This window comes from Hemiscyllium ocellatum, chromosome 4 (genome assembly GCF_020745735.1).
Source record: "Hemiscyllium ocellatum isolate sHemOce1 chromosome 4, sHemOce1.pat.X.cur, whole genome shotgun sequence".
NCBI lineage: Eukaryota > Metazoa > Chordata > Chondrichthyes > Orectolobiformes > Hemiscylliidae > Hemiscyllium > Hemiscyllium ocellatum.
In genome coordinates, this window is record NC_083404.1 from 138,584,222 (window position 1) to 138,606,058 (window position 21,837).

Sequence of the window (21,837 nt, forward strand, 5' to 3'; positions counted from 1 at the left end):
CCGAACCACCCCCCCCTCCTTGATCGCGGACAGAAGATCCCTCAGATGGAGTGTCCTGAAACCATCACCAGCTCAGATCCTGACCCTCCCACCAGAAGGTTAGGCTTAGAGAGTGTGGGAGCACTCAGAGTGAGGGAGGCCTTGCCTGAGTGAGACTGAGACAGGGTGAGGATCAGGGAATTTGGGTCAAAGTGGGAGTTGGCGCCGTTGGGAGAAGAGGGGCTTTAATTAAGGTTTGTGTCCAAAAATCAAATCTCTAGAGTGGGAGGTGGCACAGATTGAGAAGCCTACTTATACAAGAAACATCAGTGTAACGCTGTGAGTGCAGGGAAAGCAGGTACCTGATTGGTGAGTAGGTTTAGTCAATATTTCTAATCTTTAAACTGAAACTGTTTAGTTTGTGTTGTTTATGTCATTACTCCTTTTCTATCTCTTTCTGAGAAATGACTTGATACGTTTTCATAGTAAGTCCATAATTATTCTGAGGATAATGAACAATTTTTGGAGTTATAAGATGGCAGGCCAATTGGGTCATGTGGAGTGTACATCTTACAGTTCAAAGTTTGTGAGAAGATTTGTAGCTCGGGTGCTCGTTGTTGTGGTTCTGTTCGCCAACAAAATGTCTGCAACACAAACTCCCAGCTCGGCGAACAGAACCACAACAACATCTTACAGTATGTATGAAGTCACAGACGTACCATGTGTTCCAGACAAACGTATCTACATAAACATGAGCCCCGGAATTCAGAACTTTAGCAACATCTGGAGTTACTGTTGTGTATCTGCGAGGCAGAGGATTACACCAGTAGCATGTGTAGGGATGTGTTCACATCACAGACTCCTTATTGTGCTTGCTAATTGACAGTCCGTTTTGGAAACTGGTGTGAATGATGTTTCCGCAGAGTTCCTCACGGTACCATTGGCAATTCAACGTGGAGGAAGGAGAAGAATGGAAAATTCAATTGTCATAGAGATGTACAGCACAGAAACAGACCCTTCTGTCCAACCTGTCCATGCTGACCAGATAACCCAACCCAATCTAGTCTCACCTGCCAGCAGCCGGCCCATATCCCTCCAAACCCTTCCTATTCATATACCCATCCAAATGCCTCTTAAATGTTGTAATTGTACCAGCCTCCACCACATCCTTTGGCAGCTCATTCCATACACGTACCACCCTCTGCATAAAAAAGTTGCCCCTTAGGTCTCTTTTATATCTTTCCCCTCTCACCCTAAACCTATGCCCTCTAGTTCTGGACGCCCCCACCCCAGGGAAGAGACTTTGTCTCTTTACCCTATCCATGCCCATCATGATTTTATAAATCTCTATAAAATCACCCATCATCCTCCAATGCTCCAGGGAAAACAGCCCCAGCCTGTTCAGCCTCTCCCTGTAGCTCAGATCCTCCAACCCTGGCAACATCCTTGTAAATCTTTTCTGAACCCTTTCAAGTTTCACAACATCTTTCCGATAGGAAGGAGACCAGAATTGTATGCAATATTCCAACAGTGGTCTAACCAATGTCCTGTACAGCCGCAACATGACCTTCCAACTCCTGTACTCGATACTCTGACCAATAAAGGAAAGCATACCAAACGCCTTCTTCACTATCCTATCTACCTGTCACTCCACTTTCAAGGAGCTATGAACCTGCACTCCGAGGTCTCTTTGTTCAGCAACAATCCCTAGGACCTTACCGTTAAGTGTACAAGTCCTGCTAAGATTTGCTTTCCCAAAATGCAGCACCTTGTATTTATTTAAATTAAACCCCATCTGCCACTTCTCAGCCCATTGGCCCATCTGGTCCAGATCCTGTTGTAATCTGAGGTAACCTTCCTCGCTGTCCACTACACCTCCAATTTTGGTGTCATCTGCAAACTTACTAACCATACCTCTTATGCTCGCATCCAAATCATTTATATAAATTATGAAAAGTACTGGACCCAGCATCAATCCTTATTGCACTCCACTTCCAGTAGACTGCATGCTCAGTGGAAAATGTGTTGCTGGTCAAAGCATGCTGCCTGGCCTGCTGTGCTTTGACCAGCAACACATTTTCAGCTGTGATCTCCAGCATCTGCAGACCTCATTTTTTACTGCATGCTCAGTGGATCAGACAACTGTTTCTGGGGCAGTAAATATCATCTTTCCAAATTTGCAGATGAGACAATACTATGCAGCAATGTGTGTTGTGAGGAAGATGTAGAGCAACTTCAGGAGGGTTTGGACAGGATTAGTGAAGGGGCAAAGATATGGGAATAGGTTGTGGATAAATGTGAGGTTATGTGAGGTTGGAAGGAAGATGAGACGGACAGAGTATTTCTTAAATAGTAAGAAGTTGGAAAGTACAGATGACAAAGGGACGTAGATGTCTTTGTTGATAAATCACTAAATCTTAACATAGCTGCAGCATGTTATTAGGAAGGCTAAAGGAATGTTAGCCTTTATTCCAGGGGATTTGAGTACAGGAGCAGTGAACTCTTGCTTCAATTGTATAGGAGCTTGGTTAGACCCCACACCTGGGGTACAGTGTGCAGGTTTGGTCTCCTTATCTCAGGAAGGATATTATTACCCAAAGGTTCCCCAGACTTGTTCCTGGGATGGTGGGGCTGTCCTACAGAGAGGGATTGGGCAAACTGGGCCTGTATTCATGAGAGTTTTGCAGACTGAGGAGTGATTTCATAGAAACCTACAAAATACTGAAAGAGAAAGTCAGGAGAGAGGTAGGTAAGATATTTCACCTGGTCAAGGATTCTGGAATCAGGGTGTGGTGCATGTGTGGAGTGAGCTGCCAGAGGAAGTGGTTGGTGGAGGCTGGTACAATTACAGCATTTAAAAGGCATCTGGATGGGTAGATAAATCAGGTAGATAAAAATAGGGGGAATGTCATTTAGGTCTGAGATTGGGAGAAAGTATTTTACTCAGAGAGTTGTGAACCTTTGGAATTCTCTACCAGAGAGGCCTGTGGAAGCTCACTCTATGACCAAATGCAACAAGATCTGGACAATGTCCAGGCTTGAGCTGACAAGTGACAAGTAGCATTCATGCCACAGAAATACCAGGCAATGACCACCACCAATGAGAGGCAGTCCAATAATCACTCCTTGACATTCAATTGTGTTAACATCACTGAATTCCCCTCTATCAATATCCTGGGGTGGGGTGTAGGGTTTACCATTGATGAGCCATATAAATATAGTGTCTACCAGAACAGGTCAGAGGTTAGGAATCCTGCAGCAAGTAATTCACCTTCTAACTCTTCAAATCCTGTCCACCATCTACAAGGCACAAGTGTAAGATATTGATAAAGCTACATTTAGAGTACCATGTTCCATTCTGGTGGTCCTTCTATAGGAAGGATGTTGTTAAATTTATGAGATTGCAGAAAAGATTTACAAGGATGTTGCCAGGGGTGGAGGATCTGAGCTACAGGGAGAGGCTGAACAGGCTGGGGCTGTTTTCCCTGGAGCGTCAGAGGCTGAGGGGTGACCTTATAGAGGTTTATAAAATCATGAGGGGCATGGATAGGGTGAACAGTCAAGGTCTTTTCCCTGAGGTGGGGGAGAGTCCAGAAATAGTGGGCATAGGTTTAAGGTGAGAGGGGCAAGATTTAAAAGGGACCTAAGAGGCAACTTTTTCACGCAGAGGGTGGTGCATGTGTGGAGTGAGCTGCCAGAGGAAGTGGTGGAGGCTGGTACAATTACAGCATTTAAAAGGCATCTGGATGGGTAGATAAATCAGATACCCCCTCAGCCTTCTATAAGGAATACAACCACTTGAGAACATTTCTCAAATAATTTCTTCTCCCCAGCTCAAGGCAGACTTGTCTCATTTCCTGAGACTCAGTTTCGAGAAACTTTTGACCCAGCTGCTAGGTTTCAGTTGTAAATAGGAAGGGTTTAGAGTGATAAGGGCCAAATGCTGGCAAATGGGACTAGGTTAGATCAGGATGTCTGGTCGGCACAAAGGAGTTGGACTGAAGGGTCTGTTTCTGTGCTGTATGACTCGATGACTCTGTGACGTGCAGCACTTCCTCAGCACTGCTTCCTTCATTTCTCTGAGGTCAAACTGCTGAGTGGGACTTGAAACCACAACCCTCGTTGACTTGGCAAAGGGAGGTGTCAGTCAGTGAGCGGTCGCTGGCTTTGTATCATCAGTGTACTCCATACGATGGCCAGTTCCAGCCAGCTTGTAAAATATTTTTTCACTGCACCTACAGTTCTGCAAGTTTTATAGAGCATTGAGAATTTCAAATCCTTCGCAGGCCTGAGTCAAGATAATCCCAGAGGAGCGCTCCCTCGTTAGAGACAGAGAGACAACTGGTGGTGGTCTAAGTAGAGGGTCACCACAGATAAGGGGCCTTTACAATAGCCTCAGCTGGGATGGGAATTACTCTCACACTGTCAGCATCAACTCGATACCACAAAGCCGCCAGCCAGATAACTATGTCCCCAGCAAGCGCTTAGCAGAATAGCATTCAGTAAGCAATTTCTGCGCATATTGTTAAAAAAAAAGATATTAAGTTGATTGTAAATGCCCATGTTGGTAGCTGCTGATCTACACTCACAATCTGATCTTCAGATGGAATGCCCATTGTTTCTTTAGAGACAGCACAGAATGATGGATCCCAAGGCTGACATTCCTGCAGGGAACCACAATTATGGGATTTTTGTACATAAGGCATTTTTGTTTTGAGAATTATTAGTTCCTACTGCAGCTCTGTAATCGGGAACGGACTGTCAATTGTCCCTCACTCCCAGAGAGAGAGTGAGTGAGTGTGAGTGTGAGTGTGAGTGTGAGAGTGAGAGTGAGAGTGAGAGTGAGAGTGAGAGTGAGAGTGAGAGTGAGAGTGAGAGTGAGAGTGTGAGTCTGTGTCTGTGTGTGTTGCCTGCTGGTTTGCTATGTGAGACAGGGAGAGAGCTTTCTTACAAATGCTCCCATTTATGATAAGTACGTACACCTGCTTTGCAGGGGTGGTAATTACTTGATAATGACCCTGCTTTTCCACATAAAGTTGATATTAGTGTTCCTAAATTATTCTCCTAATGCTCTGTTCTTGTGAGCTTTCTAATTACCAGGAACTGTGAGGAGTAGCAGATTTTAGTAATGTGCAAGTACTTATATGCTGTAATTACAAGCTATCAGGTAAGTTTGCAGAAGACAGAAGTTAATGACAACTGTATCGGAACATGGTATTTTGATACAATATGCACGGAAACCAAAATGTGTGACAAAATTAGTCATTGAAGTCCATGAAAAGGCATAATTTTACACCCATCAGCCTGTCACATAAGCTGTAGCTTGTGTTGCTATAGAAACAATACTATAGAAAATATTCTGATTTCACCTATTAATTGTGTGTAATTAGCCTCTAATTAAATCTTAAAATGAGGCATTATGGGGCTCAAATTACAGTGTCGCCTAATTGCATCTATGGTGTGGAGCCTCCTAGATAGTGTTTATTTATAGTGGGCTAATTAATGAGAAGGGGTGGCAGTGGGATTTACAGCGGATGCTGATGTTTTATACCTTAAGGGTTTCAAACTTGACCAGACAGTAAATGTTAAAAACCAATAAAAAAAATGGAGATGCTGCTTAGGAGTAGATTATGGAAGATTATTGCTCAGACAAAGAGAGTTGTGACAAAGAGACGTTTGCACAAAGGCAAATGTTGCTGTCATTAATAAGCCGGTATTGAAATATACAATTCAGTCATGGTTTGATCTGTTGACATTTTAGACTTTGCGAAACTCATTTGGACTTTACTGCAGATTACTGAGGATGAAAGCTGCACAATGAGCCCATGCAAACAGAAATCGCTGTCAATGGTTTGTTTTTGTGATCACAGAATGATTACGGTGCAGAAGGAGGCTGTTTGGCCCATCATGCCTGCACGGTTCTATCCCCTAGTGCCAATCTCCTGCCTTTGCCCCATTTCCCTGCTCGCCATTTCTATCCAAATAGCCATCTAATGCCCCCCTTGAATGCCTCAGTCAAAACTGCCTCCCCCACTTTTCCAGACATTGCAGTCCACTCCGAACCACTCGCTGAGCGAGAAAGATGTTTTTGCCACCACCCTTGCTTTGTTTGCATCTCCCTTTAAACCTAAGCCCCTCTTGTTCTTGTTTCTGTGAAGCAGGAACAGCTTCACCCTATCTGCCTCACCCAGCCCACTCTATCAGACCTCTCTCTCCGAGGGGAAGCCATGACGTGGAGGGGATCTGATGAAGGGGCGGTGCTTCGAAAGCTTATGATTTCAAATAAGCCTGTTGGACTACAACCTGGTGTTGTGTGACTTCTAATGGGGAACTCTCCTCAACTCCTTCATTCTATCCTCATCACTGAAGTTCCTCATCCCTGAAACTATTTTTTGTAAATGGCTCCTGCACTCTCGCCAATGCATTCACATCCTTACTGTAATGTGGTGCTCACAACTGAACGCACTATTCCAGCTGAGGTCTAACTATTGTCACCTCCCTGCTCTAGTACTCTATGCTCCTATTAATACTGAAGTATTAGTCTTTGCACTTCTTAAGTGTCTTGTAGCTTCCTGCCCCATCACCTTTTTAGGCAGCGGGTTTCAGATTCCCATCACCTGTCAGGTGAAAAAGATTTTCCTCAAATTCCCTCCAAACCTCCTGTTCCTCACCTTAAAAAAAAATGCCCCCCCGGTTATTGACTCATTCAGGATTCTGGATCAGTGGTGCTGGAAGAGCACAGCAGTTCAGGCAGCATCCAATGAGCAGCGAAATCGACGTTTCGGGCAAAAGCCCTCAGTTCAGGCAGCATCCGACGAGCAGCGAAATCGACGTTTCGGGCAAAAGCCCTTCATCAGGGCTTTTGCCCGAAACGTCGATTTCGCTGCTCATTGGATGCTGCATGAACTGCTGTGCTCTTCCAGCACCACTGATCCAGAATCTAGTTTCCAGTATCTGCAGTCATTGTTTTTACCTTATTGACTCATTCACTCAGGTGGAGTCTTTGGTCCTATCTCCGGGGCAGCACAGTGGCTCAGCGGTTAGCACTGCTGCCTCACAGCGCCAGAGACCCGGGTTTGATTCTAACCTCAGATGACTCTCTGTGTGGAGTTTACACATTCTCCCCACCGCATTACAGTAATGATGTGGATGCATTGGAGAGAGTGCAGGAGCCATTTACCAAAATAGATTCTCCCCGTGTCTGTGTGGGTTTCCTCTGGGTAGTCCGGTTTCCTCCCCCAGTCCAAAGATGAGCAGTTTAGATGTATGGGAAATTGCTCATAGTATCCAGCTTGTAGGGTGGATTAACCACGGAAAAAGCAGGGTTCTCAGGGAGGTGGCATGCTCTTTGGAGGGTCAGGGTGGACTCAATGGGCCAAATGGTCTGCTTCTATACTGTAGAGAGTCTATGATATCCCCTAGCCATAGCCCCTCAGAACTTTGTACACCTCAATCAGATTCCCCCTCAGTCTTTTCTAAGGAATATGACCACTTGAGATCATTTCTTCCTCCAAAGCTGACTGACTCTTTCCCTGAGGTTTGGTTTCGAGGAGTCTTTGACTAGCTGCTAGGTAATGTCCACCTTTCAGTTGTGAAAACATGGCTGCCTTCACTGCTTTGTCTTTTTTCTTGAAAATAATTCATTCATGGAATGAGGGCGTCACTGTCCAGTCAACCATTTATTACTCATCCCTAATTGCCCAGAGGGCAGTTAAGAGTCAATTACATTGGCTGTGGGTCTGGAGTCATGTAAAGGCCAGACTTGGCCAGGATGCTGGATTCCTTACCTTGAAGGACATGAGCGTCATTAGAGCATCATGGGAGCTTGTCCTCACACTCACAGCCACGATATTCCAAACTACTCAAGGTACTTGCAGTAGTCATGTCTCCCAGGCATATAGGATGCGTGCTACCATGCAGAGATCCCCAGTTGATATATTTACCAAGGATTATTCCTGGACACCTCCCCCTGGCCCCCAGCATTCTTTTAAAACTGCTCCTAAGAAGTGACACGTACCGTAGCCATGATGTGGAGGAGCTGGTGTTGGACTGGGGTGGACAAAGTCAAAAATCACCACCCACCAGGTTACAGACCAACGCCACAAGCTTTCAGAGACCTGGTGAGACTTGTTGGACTGTAATACAGTGCCGTGTGATTTTTGACTCCATGCACCCTAGACCACACACCACCAGAGGGAGTCCACAGCATGCTCCTCAACTCCTCGGTTTGTAGAATATGAATCACCATCGAGCAACGTGTTTGCCTTTTTATTCTGATATTTAAGAAAACAATCAGCAGGAGAGCTTGGCTTTACATCTTGGTAAGTTGCATTAACTCCTTCGTATGTTTCTTGTTGGAGCAGAGCCCTCCTTTACAATGCTCCCCCATGTTGTCATGCAGTAATTACCTCATTGGTGTGAATGGATCACACAACCAAAACCCTCCCTCCACCTCTCTATTCAAAACAACTATTACATCCCACTCTCACTGAGATACTGAGATTCGGTATGGAATGAAGCCACTTAGCCACTGTATCCATGTTAGCTCATTCTAAAAGGAACTCAGATACTCCCATTCCCCTGGCCTTTTCCCCTTAACCTTTTCCACTCAGCTATTTATCTTTTGAAAACCTCGATTGAACCTGCCTCCACCACAGACTCAGGCATTGCATTCCAGATGCTAACTCCTCGCTGTGTGAGAAGGTTCCTCCTCATGTTGCCATCATTCCTTTCCCTGGTGCCCTTTTGCTCTTGATCCTTCCACCCATGGGAACAGCACCCACCCCACCCCAACCCCCCAGTGGACATCTCGTGATATTGAGCAGCTCAATCAAATCCCACCTTCTCCAGGGAGAACAGTCCCACCCTCTCCGGTCTGATCAGAAGTCCTTCATCCTTGCAAATACTTGCTGAACCCATTCCAATGCCTTAATTCTCATCAGCCCAGAATGTTTTGGGGTGATTTATAAATATTTTGCTCATCCACCTGTTCAGAAATGTTATTATACGTCTCTTAAACAGGTGGGACTTGAACCTGGACCTCCTGGTTCAGAGGTGGAGACACTACTACTGCACCACAAGAGGGCCCCTCACAGCACTCCCTCATTTTTTTAAAACTTTAACTTATTTTTCTAATTGAATTGTATGATACATTGTCGCTTTTTTTTTATGATGTATTCAGAGTGTATAATTACACATCTCTGAAAGGATGGGTTAGTAAATTTGCAGATGACACTAAGGTCGGTGGAGGTATGGATAGTGCCGAAGGATATTGTAGGTTACAGAGTGACATAGGTAAGCTGCTGAGCTGAGCTGAGAGGTGGCAAATGGAGTTTAATGCAGAAAAGTGTGAAGTGATTCACTTTGGAAGGAGTAACAGGAATGCAAAGTATTGGGCTAATGGTAAGATTCTTGGTAGTGTGGATGAACAGAGAGATCCTGGTGTCCATATGCATAGATCCCTGAACATGGCTACCCAGGTTGATAGGGTTTCAAGAATGTGTACAGTGTGTTAGCTTTTATTGGTAGAGGGCTTGAGTTTTGGAGCCATGAGGTCATGCTGCAGCTGTACAAATCTCTGGTGTGGCTGCACTTGGAGTATTGTGTACAGTTCTGGTCACCACATTACAGGAAGGATGTGGAAGCATTGGAAAGGGTTCAGAGGAGACTTACTAGGATGTTGCCTGGTTTTGAGGGAAGGTTTTATGAGGAAAGGCAGAGGGATTTGAGGGTGTTTTTGTTAGACAGAAGATTAAGAGGTGACTTAATAGAGGCATGCAAGATGGTCAGAGAATTGGATAGGGTGGATAGTGAGAGCCTTTCTCCTTGGATGGTAATAGCTAGCATGAGGGGACATAGCTTTAAGCTGAGGATTGATAGATATAGGACAGATGTCAGAGGTAATTTCTTTACTCAGAGAGTAGTAGGGGTGTGGAACACCCTGCCTGCAACAGTAGTGGACTCGCCAACTTTAAATGGTCATTGGATAAACATATGAATGATAATGGAATAGTGTAGATTAGATGGGCTTCAGATTGTTTCACAGGTCAGGGCAACATCGAGGCTGAGGGGCCTGTACTGCACTGTAACGTTCTATGTTCTATGTTCTGGAGCAGGTGCAGCCTGTATCCTGGCCCCCCAATCCAGAGGTGGGGACATTCCCATTGCGCCACACGAGAGCCCCAAACAGGAACCCCTAGCGCATCGATCATGACAAAGATGTCTTCCCCTAACGAGGAAAGCTCCTCCCGCTTCTGGCCATGAGGAATCTGGTCCAGTCGTGGTTGAGCATGTCAGGTGAAAGGGAGAGGCCTAAAATGTTGTCAAGAAAGTAAGTTTTATTATTCCAAGACAAATGTTGTCCATCCCTAATTGCCTTTTGAACTGAGTGGCTTGTTTGGCCATTTCCGAGGACAGTTAAGAATTTAACTCCTGCACAATCCCAAACTGTTCTGCAAATCGGTTTAGCATCATCACAATGGGTGGTGCTTTTGTCATTCCTCAGTATTAACCCTTGCAGACCCACGTACACCATTCTCCAACCCCCTCCAACCTGCTCGAGTCTACAATTGCAGGTGATCTGGAGGTTTCCCTCAGAAACAGGGTTAACGTTTCATCAAGTCTGGTATGACTTGTTCCGAAGAAGATCTGTTTTTATTTCATATTTCCTGAATCCACAGTATTTTGCATTCATCAGTCAAATATAGCCTTGATGTCAAGGGCTGTCTCCCTCTCTCCCCTCCCCTCTGGGATTCAGCTCCTTTGTCCATGTTTGACCCAAGGCTGTAATGAGGTCAGGTGCTAAGTGGCCCTAGTGGAGCTGAAACTGGGCGTCACTGAGCAGGTTATTGCTGAGCACAAGAACATAAGAAATCAGATCGGTTGTTGACCTTTTGACCCCTCTCATCCATCATTCAACGAGAGGTTGAATACCCCAGTCCTCTTTCACGCTGGCTCCTAATAGCCCTCAACTGCTCAATGGTTCAACATCTCTCCACCTCCTCTTTAAAGACTTTCAGTGATCTCGCCCCCACTATCCTCTGGGGTAGAAAATTACAGTCACGCACAACCCTCTGGCAGAAGAAATACCGTCCCATTTCAGCTTGCCCCCTTACTCGATAACTATGTTCAGTCCTCCTCCACTAGTGGAAACATCTCAACATCTACACTGGGAAACCCTCATAGAATTGAATTGAATTTATTGTCACGTGTAGCGAGGCACAGTGAAAAGCTTTGTCTTGTGAGCAATACAGACAGATCACAGAGTTAAGTAGCGTAGATAGTAAATAATAGGTAAACAGCAGCAAAAACAAAAACACAGATACAGGTGGGTGTTAAGAGTTTGTGAGTTCATTCAATATTCTAACAACAGTAGGGTAGAAACTGTTTTGAAACCGGCTGTGCGTGGAGGTTTTCTTGTAGTAATCTTGTAGGTTTCAATAAGATTCCCCCTTGTACTTCGAAACTCTACAAAAGAAAGGCTTAGCCTGTTTAGCTGTTCCAGCTAAATCAACCTCTTCATCCCAGGAATCAGCCTCATGAATTTCTATTGAACTGCTTCCAATGCCAGTCTAATATTTATTAAATATAGGGGTCCAACTGTACACAGTAATCTAGGTGCAGCCTCACCAACATGCTGCACTGTCATTCATGGGCTTTACTGTTTTAAAATCTCTTGCAATAAAGATGAAATGTCCACTTGCCTTCTTAATTAATTGCTGTACCTGCATACTTCCTTCGGTGTGCTACATGCACAAGAACTACTGCCCAGTTCTAAGGAAGGATCACTCCACCCAAAACATTAACTTTGATTTCTCTTCACAGGTGCTGCCAGACCTGCTGAGATTTTCCAGCAATTTCTTTTCTTTTTTCTCATTTACAGCATCCGCAGTCCCTCGGTTTTTATTTCAAGCCAATCACCGGTGGTTTGAAGAATTTAGCGGGGGGTGGAATGTGGATATCTCATAGAAACCTATAAAATTCTAACCGGGTTAGACAGGGTAAACACAGGAAAGATGTTCCCGGTGACCGGGGAGTCCAGAACCAGGGGGTCACAATCTAAGGATACGGGGTGGGCCATTTCGGACTGAGATGGGGAGAAATGTCTTACTCAGAGAGGGATCCTGTGGGATTCTCTGCCACAGGATGCCATTGAGACCAAAGCATTGAATGTTTTCAAGAAGGAGGTAGATACGGTTCTTAGGTCTACAGGGATTGAAGGCTACGGGGGAGGAAGTGGGAACAAGTCAGATGACCAGCCTGATCATATTGAATGGGAGAGGCGAATCAAAGGGCCGAATGGCCTACTCCTGCTCCCGGTTTCTATTCGATTATGTGAGAGCATGGTGCTTTCTTGGAGTTTCTCTCTCTTTCCATTTGTATATTAGAGCACTTCTCCTGACCCCTTCTATCATTTGGGGGCGGCACAGTGGCTCAGTGGTTAGCACTGCTGCCTCACAGCATCAGGGACCTGGGTTCGATTCCAGCCTCAGGCAACTGTCTGTGTGGAGTTTGCACATTCTCCCCGTGTCTGCGTGGGTTTCCTCTCACAATCAAAAGATGTGCAGGTTAGGTGAATTGGCCATGCTAAATTGCCCATGAGTGTTAGGTGCATTTGTCAGGGTAAAAAGTGAGGTCTGTAGATGCTGGAGATCAGAGCTGAAAATGTGTTGCTGGTTAAAGCACAGCAGGTCAGGCAGCATCCAAGGAACAGGAAATTCGACGTTTCGGGCACAAGCCTGATTCCCGATGAAGGGCTTGTGCCCGAAACGTCGAATTTCCTGTTCCTTGGATGCTGCCTAACCTGCTGTGCTTTAACCAGCAACACATTTTCAGCATTTGTCAGGGGTAAATATGGGGAATGGGTCTAGGTGGGTTACTCTTCGGAGGGTCATTGTGGACCAGTTGGGTCGAAGGGCCTGTGTCCACACTGTAAGGAATCTAATCTAATCATTGATGCAGCAGCATCAGAATTACAAATAGGAGCAGGCCATTCTGCCCCTTGAATCTGCTCACCATTCAATCAGATGCTGGCTGTTCTGGTGAGCACCCTCCACCTCACTTTCTTGCCTGCAACCTAATGTTCTTGCCATAGACTGATGGGGCGCTCATTCACCGCATTGGACTAATCTTTAGTGTACAGGACATACCTGGGCAGTTCTCCACACGGCCTGGGGAGGTGTTCAAGTGTTGGAGCTGGAGTATTAAAACACGCAGAGCATTGGGAAGAAATCTGAGAAAGAATAGACTTCTTTGAGGTTACATAGATTCAGCAGTCATCACCATGCGTTAATAAAACATTACTCTGCGCTACCAAAAATAAACAAATCGATTGAATTAAAAGTCTTGAATGAAGGACACAACTCCAGGATGTGCTGAGTCACTGCTCCGAATGACATTGTATATCTCCAAGGAGGACAAGCAGGCTTCGAATTTCTGTAGCGCCTGTCACTACCTCAGGAAACCCCTCCCCGCTTTACATCTGTGGCTTTTGGAATGTAGGAAAAGCGGCAGACAATTACCAGACAGCAATATCCAACAAACTACATTACAGGAATGATCTGGTCGGCTGTTATTTTTTTCTCCGTCCGTGATGTCTTTGAGGGAGAAGTGAAAGTGTACATGGATAGGATAAATAGGCAAAGTCTTTTCCCTGGGGTTGGGGAGTCCAGAACTAGAGGGCATAGGTTTAGGCTGAGAGGAGAAAGATATCAAAGAGACCTAAGGGGCACCTTTTTCATGCAGAGGGTGGTACGTGTATGGAATGAGCTGCCAGAGGAAGTGGTGGAGGCTGGTACAATTACAACATTTAAGAGGCATTTGGATGGGTATACGAAAAGGAAGGGTTTGGAGGGATATGGGCTGGGTGCTGGCAGGTGGGACTAGATTGGGTTGGGATATTGGACTGAAGGGTCTGTTTCCATGCTGTACATCTCTATGACTCTATAAACTATCCAGAATCGACAGGTGATCATACAATCACGTCGATTGTCAGAAAACCCCATCTGATTCACTAATGTCACTCAATAAAAGAAATCTGCCTTCCTTACCCAGTCTGGCCTACATGTGACTCCAGACTCACAGAGTAATGTTTTGTTAATGCGTGGTGATGACTGTTGAATCTGTGTAACCACTCCAGCTCCAACACTTGCACACCTCCCCAGGCTGTGTGGAGAACTGCCTGGGTATGTTCTCTACACTAAAGACAAGACAAGTCCAACTCGGCCAATGAGCACCCTTTAACTGCCCTTTGGAGAAAGTAAGGACTGCAGACACTAGAGAGTTAGCGTCAAAAACGTGTGTTGCTGGAAAAGCACAGCAGTCAGGCAGCATCCGAGGAGCAGAGGTGAGGAGAAACTTCTTCACCCAGAGAGTGGTGGCTGTGTGGAATGCCCTGCCCCAGAGGGCAGTGGAGGCCCAGCCTCTGGATTCATTTAAGAAAGAGTTGGATAGAGCTCTCAAGGATAGTGGAATCAAGGGTTATGGAGATAAGGCAGGAACAGGATACTGATTAAGGATGATCAGCCATGATCATATTGAATGGCGATGCAGGCTTGAAGGGCAGAATGGCCTACTCCTGCACCTATTGTCTATTGAGCAGGAGAGTCGATGTATCGAGCATAAGCCCTTCATCATGAATGTGACATTCTTGGATGCAGGCTGTCCTGCTGTGCCTTTCCAGCGCCACACTTCACAATGTGAACTGCTCTTTGGGCCATTCGGGATGGACAACAAATACTGGTCTAGCCAGTGACATCTTGTGAATAAATGTTAAAAAAAAGTGATGAGACAGTTAATAATCACATTTTAATTAGCTTTAATACTATTTTAATAATAGACCTTCTATTACTCTATTTCAACAGTGACCTATGTAATATTTTACTCAAATGGGGCTTAAGTACAATGTAAAGTCACCATAGTGTTACCAGACCATTGGGCTATGAAAGAGAGAGTGAGACAGAGAGCAAGAGAGAGAGAGAGAGAGAGAGAGAGACAGAGACAGAGACAGAGACAGAGACAGAGACAGAGAGAGACACACACACACGATGGTGTGGTTTAATCTAAGGGTTTTCATGCCTCAGGTGAAGGGAGAGATTGAAAAGGAGAATCCTTCATGGTCACCTCAGCTGGTGTGGGAATTGAACCCACGCTGTTGGTATTTGTCTGTCAATCCCATTAGTCATATTTATCTGGTCATTAATGCTTTACTATGTGTCATTTATCAAAAAGAGTCGCTCTGAAAAAGCATTTCTGATGGAGAGCTGATGCCCGAAACATCGACTCTCCTGCCCCTCGGATGCTGCCTGACCGGCTGTGCTTTTCCAGCACCACACATTTTGATTCTGATCTCCAGCATCTGCAATCCTCACTTTCAATCATGGGTTTGGAAGGTGCTGCCTGAGGATCTTTGGTGAACTTCTGCAGTGCATCTTGTGGATGGTACACACTGCTGCTACTGACCACTGGTGGTGGAGAAGGTAGTTTTCTCATTCATTCACAGAACGTGGGCATCACTGGCCAGACCAGCATTTATTGCCCATCCCTAATTGCCCAGAGGGCAGTTAAGAGTCAGCCGCATTGCTGTGGGTCTGGAGTCAGGGAAGGATGGCAGTTTCCTTCCCTAAAGGACATTAGCGATACAATTGTTTTCCAACAATTGACAAATGGTTTCATGGTCATCATTAAACTCTTAATTCCCGATTCTTTACTGAGTTCAAAGTCCACCATCTGCTGTGGCGGGAATCAAACCCAGGTGCCCAGATCAAAACCTGGGTGTCTGGGTTAACAGTCTAGCGATAATGCCACGAGACCATCACCACCCCTAATGTTTGCGGATGTGGGCTGCTTTGTCCTGGATGGTGTCGAGCTTCTTGAGTGTTGTTGGAGCTGCCCCCATCCAGGCAAATGGGGAGTATTCCATCACATAAAATCTCATAATTCCACCCGAAACGTTTCATTAATGAATAATAGTGACATCCTCTTCATCCAGGAAAGAATGATTCACCCTGATGTCTTTTAAGATTGCCCTGTGTTTGTGAGTCTTTGTGTTTTGCACTTTGTTGATGTTTGTTCCTGTTAACCTCATGTTGCTAACATTTCCTTTTGCCTCATCCCCCCTCTGGTCGTCTTCTGCCTCGAAGGATTCCGATAACGAGGAAAGCATCTCCATTGCTGCTAAGTGCTGTTCACACCTGAGTCCAATGGAGCCCCACTGGAATTGCTGCTATTGAGTTTGTTTGGCACGTGTACAGGGTCTGTTTGAAATTATAGTCCTCTTTGTGATATGACAACATGCTTATTCCTTTCACTTTCCTGATTCCAGCTCATTCATCAAATCATAGAATTGTAGAGTACCAAAGAGGCCCTTTGGCCCATCTACCAAATCCTACACCTGCACTAAGTCGACCGTAGGCCCATAGCTTGGAGTGTTATGACACTGAGTGCTCATAAAGTACTTTTTAAACGTTGAGATTTCAGCCTCAACTATCCCCCTTCCCCCCTCAAGGTAGTGCATTCCAGACTGTGCTCCCCCTAACCATCCTCTGGATGAAAACATCTTTCCTCAAATCCTCTCTAAAATATCTGTCTTTCACCTTGAACCTCCCCCCCTCCATGCTCCTCTTAATCCTATACACCTCCATCAGCCCCACCCTTCAACCTTTTCTGCTCCAAAGGAAAGTGGGGAGTATTCCATCACACTCCTGGCTTGTGCCTTGTCGATGGTGAACAGGCTTTGGGGAGGCAGGAGGGGAGTTACTCACTGCAGCATTCTGATCTGCTATTACAAGTCCAGTTGAGTTTCCAGTCAGTGACAATCCCCAGGATATTGATGCTGGGGTGATGGTAACACCGTTGAATGTCAAGGGCCAACTGTTGGATTGCTTTATTGGAGATAGTCACTGCCTGGCATTTGTGTGGGGTGAATGTTACTTGACACCTTGTCAGCCCAAGCCTGGATTTGTCCAGATGTTGTTGCATTTGAACTCAGATTGCTTTAGTATCTGAGGAGTTGTGACTGGTGCTGAACATTGGTGAACATCCCCACTTCTGGCCTTATGATGGAGGGGAGGGCATTGATGAAGCAGCTAATGAGGTTAAATGTGGCCATGATGTCAAGGGTTGTCACTCTCCCCTCCCCTCTGGGATTCAGCTCTTTTGTCCATGTTTGACCCAAGGCTGTAATGAGGTCAGGAGCTGAGTGACCCTGGGGGAACCCAAACTGGGCATCACTGAGCAGGTTATTGCTGAGCAGCTGCTGCTTGATAGCTTTGTTGGTGACATCTCCCATCACTTTACTAATGACCAAGAGTAGACTGATGGGGAGGCTGGGTTGGATTTGTCCTGCTTTTTATGTACAGGACATATCTGGGCAATTTTCCACATGGTCGGGTAGATGCAGTGTTGTAACTGCATTGGAACAGCTTGGTTAGGGATGTGGCAATTTCTGGAGCACAAGTCTTCAGTACTATTGCTGGAATGTTGTCAGGGTCCATTGCATTTGCAATTTCCAGTGACTTCTCCTATTTCTTGATGGGAACCATTCAATTGAGCAACTAGGAACAGTACTGCGGGTTCTGGAAATCAGAAACAGGAACCAAGAATGCTGGAGAAACTCAACAGGTCTGGCAGCATCTAGTGAGAGAGAAACAGAGTTACCATTCTGAGTCCAACATGGCTCTTTGTCAGAACTGGAGTAGTTTCCTTCTGTCTACCGTGTCCAGGCACCTTCTTTCACATCTCCCTCAGCCCTCTCCAAGGAGAATAGCCCAGCTTCCACAATGCATCCATGTAACTCCAGTCTCCTGTCACTGGAAACATTCTTGTCAGTCTTTAGTGCATCGTCTCTCAAGCTTTCACATCTTTCCCAAAAGAGTAATGTCCAGAATTTGACATGGTACTCTAGTTGAGACTGAGCTAGTGTTTTATAAAGATGTACAATTGCGATCCAGGCCTCTAAATATAACGTTTGGGACCTCGGAAAACTTTCTGATCATTTCCTCAACAATTTCTGTACCTGCATCCCCCAGGTCCCTTTGCTCCTGGTTCTCCTTTTAGAATTGTCCCCATTATTTTACTTTTTTTCCCCCACATTTGCACTCCCAATCTGAATCACTTTGCATTTTCTTTGTGAAATTTGATCTGTCACTCGGCCAACCTTGTCCTGTCCTGAGGATTGACACCATTCCCCTGACAGTAATCCTTCCCAATGCCATGTCTTCAGCAAAGTTTTAAACAGTGCCTGTTGGGGGGGTTAGTTAGCTCAGTTGGCTGGATAGCTGGTTTGCACTGCAGCATGACACCAACAGCGATGGTTCACTTCCTACACTGGCCGCAGTCACCATGACGATCTTGTCTTCTCAACCCCCTTCCCCTTACCTCATGACCCTCAGGTTAAACTCATCACCAGTCATCTTCCTCTCTGTTAAGCGTGTGATCCTTTGGATTACTATAGTCACTTTACCATTACCTAAACCGTGCCCTGTCCATCCAAATAATACATATCACCAAGCAAAATATCTGCTTGGATTTCCGCACCCACCCCCATCAACTTAAAAACTATTCCTCAACTTTGCTCTGTTTAGAAGAATAAGGAGGGATCTCATAGAAACATAAAATTCTGATGGGCCTGGACAGGCCAGATGCAGGAAGAATGTTCCCGATGTTGGGAAAGTCCAGAACTAGAGGGTTACAGTTTAAGAATAAGGGGTAAGACATTCAGGACTGAGATGAGGAAGAGTTCCTTCACACAGAGAGCTGTGACCCTGTGGAATTCTCACCCACAGGAAGCTGCTGGGGCCAGTTTGTTAGATAGATTCAAGAGGGAGCTGGCCATGGTGCTTGCAGCTAAAGGGATCAGGGGATATGGAGGGAATGTGGGAGTGGGATAAGTGAGATTGCATGATCAACCAGGATTATATTGAGTAGGCTCAAAGGGCCGAATGGCCTACTCCTGCACCTATTCTCTATGTTGCTTTTGTCAAACAGACTTAATCTGTGTCCTTTTGTTATTGACCCTTCTTCCACAGGAAGCAATCTTTTTTATTTATTCTATCCAACAAAGCCTTCCTTTCCAGATAAAATGGAACATTACAAATTGCACTGTGGTCTTCTCTTGCAGGGATGTTCTGATGCAGAGGTGAAAGCAAAGGTTTTGATGCTCAAGTGAATGCAATGCCCAAGAACCAGTCAAAAGCTGTCTTACAGGAACTGCATAATACATTATACCTCTTTAATGGTGCTTCCAATAGAGGTGTATCCCAGAGGACAGTATCCTTACAAAGTAACCTTTAACTTTTATTGCCTTTTTCCAGATATCGAGAAAACAAGTCATATTGCTAGATAATTAAACCAGTTATGTCACAGTGATAAAGTAGATTTCTCTTTCTGAACAAAAAACACGCTGTACAAATCCTCAAATAAATGCAGTGCCATTTAATTCAGATTTGATGGAAACCTATCATTCTTAAAGGTTGTGTTTTTGAAACCAATTTTAACTTAGTAGTCTTTTGGGATTCCATTCCTCTAAAGATGGTGGGTGCAGGATTTTAAAATATTTTGAAGGCAGAGGTAGATAGATTCTTGATGATCATGGGGATGAATCAGAGGTATACAGGAATGTAGAGTTGAGGTTAAAATCGGATCAGCCACCATTTTATTGAATAGTGAGGCAGGATGGAAGGGCTGAGTGGCCTGATCTTAGTTTGCATGTTTATGTGACAGGATGGGGAAAATAATGTTACACACAACGAAAACATGAATGCTTTGAGTCTAAGAAGGATTCATCAACAAGAGCATCATTCTGTCAGTAAGATATAAAATCTTATTACATTGAGAGGACAGTGCAACCATTTAAAGTGCACACTGTCAGGGGAAAGGAGCTGGGCAGAGGTGGAGATGGGGATGTAGTGGTAATCCACTGCAACCCTCAACCAATGCTCTGAGATGTGGGTTCAAATCCCCCTGGGGAAGATGGTAGAATTCAGCTTGATCTGTTTTTGAAAGAGCCTCACTCATGGTGACTATGGAATTATCCTTATCACACAAAGTATTAGAAATCTGGAATGGAATTTGCAGACGGAACTCAGCGAGCCTGGCAGCATCTGTGGAGAGAAAGCAGAACCCACTCTTCAGAGCTGATATCAGCTAAGAAAATGTGGTATTTATGTTGGAGATGAGGTGGAGGTGGAACCCAGAGAGAGTCTGCAAATAATAGGATTATTGATAGTAGGCCAGGGCAGAGGGAGAAGGTGACAAAGTCATACTGAGAGCTGAGGGTAGAGAGAATGGTATTCTGTGCTGGAAGTAAACCATGTAATGTAATGTAATAATAGGCCTGAGATAGTGGGTGAAAATGGGTTGGCTGTGTTTAAAAACAACACTCATCATAACAGGACTGTGTGTGGAGGTGGGTACAAAACATGGAAGAATGGAATTGAGCTCTCATGTTATTGAATTCAACGTTCAGTCCGACAGGGTCTCCAGGTGGAAACTGTTGTTGTTCTAGCATGTCCTCAGGCCCACAGAGAACAGTGCAGGAGACCGGAGACAGACATGGGGCGGTGGGGGAGTGGTGTGGGAACACGGGAATATGGGAGGACAAGGGTCTGGAAATGCAGGGGGTGTGAGAACACAGGGATGTGGGAACATCATGGTGTGGGAACACACTGGAGTTTGGGAGCGCGTGGGTGCGGGAATGCAGGGATGTGAGAACACAGGGGTGTGTCCAAGTGGCAGGTACCTGGAAGCTTGGGGTCATTTTACCATCAGGACATAGATGTTCTGCCCAGTGAATGTTTCAGTTCCCCACTGTAGTGGAGACTATACTGTAAGCAGTGAGTACAGTCGACTAGACAGAGTGAGGTACAGAGAAATCCTGATTGTATTCCACCATTTCCAGCAGGTCACCACCATTAGACACATACTCGCCTCTCCTCCTTGGTCAGCCTCCCGCAGGGACCATTTTCTCCAGGACACTCCTGGTCCACTCCTCCACTCCAGATACCTCCACACACTCCCATGGCATCTTCCCATGCAATCGCAGGAGGTGAAACACCGGGTCTCGTACTCCCTCCCTCACTCCACACTGTCCAAGGCTCCAGACACACCTTTCAGGTGAAGCAGAGATTCGGGAAATTTGCCCTTGTTACCCGGTCTGGAGTAGATGTTACATGAGATGTCTGCGCCAAAACCCTGGAAGTCTCTCCCTAACACCGCAAAGGAAGCAGGAAGTCAAGTAGGTCACTCTTCACCACCTTCTCCAGGGCAATTAGGGAAGGGCAATAAATTGTGGCCCAGCCAGTGATGGAAATATCATATGAACATGTCAGTAAGCCAAAAAAGAAATCCAGACAGAGATGGAACAGGATTTTGTCATTCATTTCATTCATTCCCAGGATGTCGTGTCCCTGGCCAGGCCAATGTTATTGCCCCTCCCAAATTGCACAAGGGGTAGGAGTGAACCACATAACCGTAAGGGCGGTACGGTGGCACAGTGGTTAGCACTGCTGCCTCACAGCGCCTGAGACCCGGTTCAATTCCCGACTCAGGCGACTGACTGTGTGGAGTTTGTACGTTCTCCCCGTGTCTGTGTGGGTTTCCTCCGGGTGCTCCGGTTTCCCCCCACAGTCCAAAGATGTGCGGGTCAGGTGAATTGGCCGTGCTAAATTGCCCGTAGTGTTAGGTAAGGGGTAAATGTAGGGGTATGGGTGGGTTGCGCTTCGGTGGGTCGGTGTGGACTTGTTGGGCCGAAGGGCCTGTTTCCACACTGTAAGTAATCTAATCTAATCTAACTGTGGACCTGGAGTCCTGTAGGCCAGATTGGGTGATGATGGCAGATTTCCCTCACTAAAGGGGATTGCT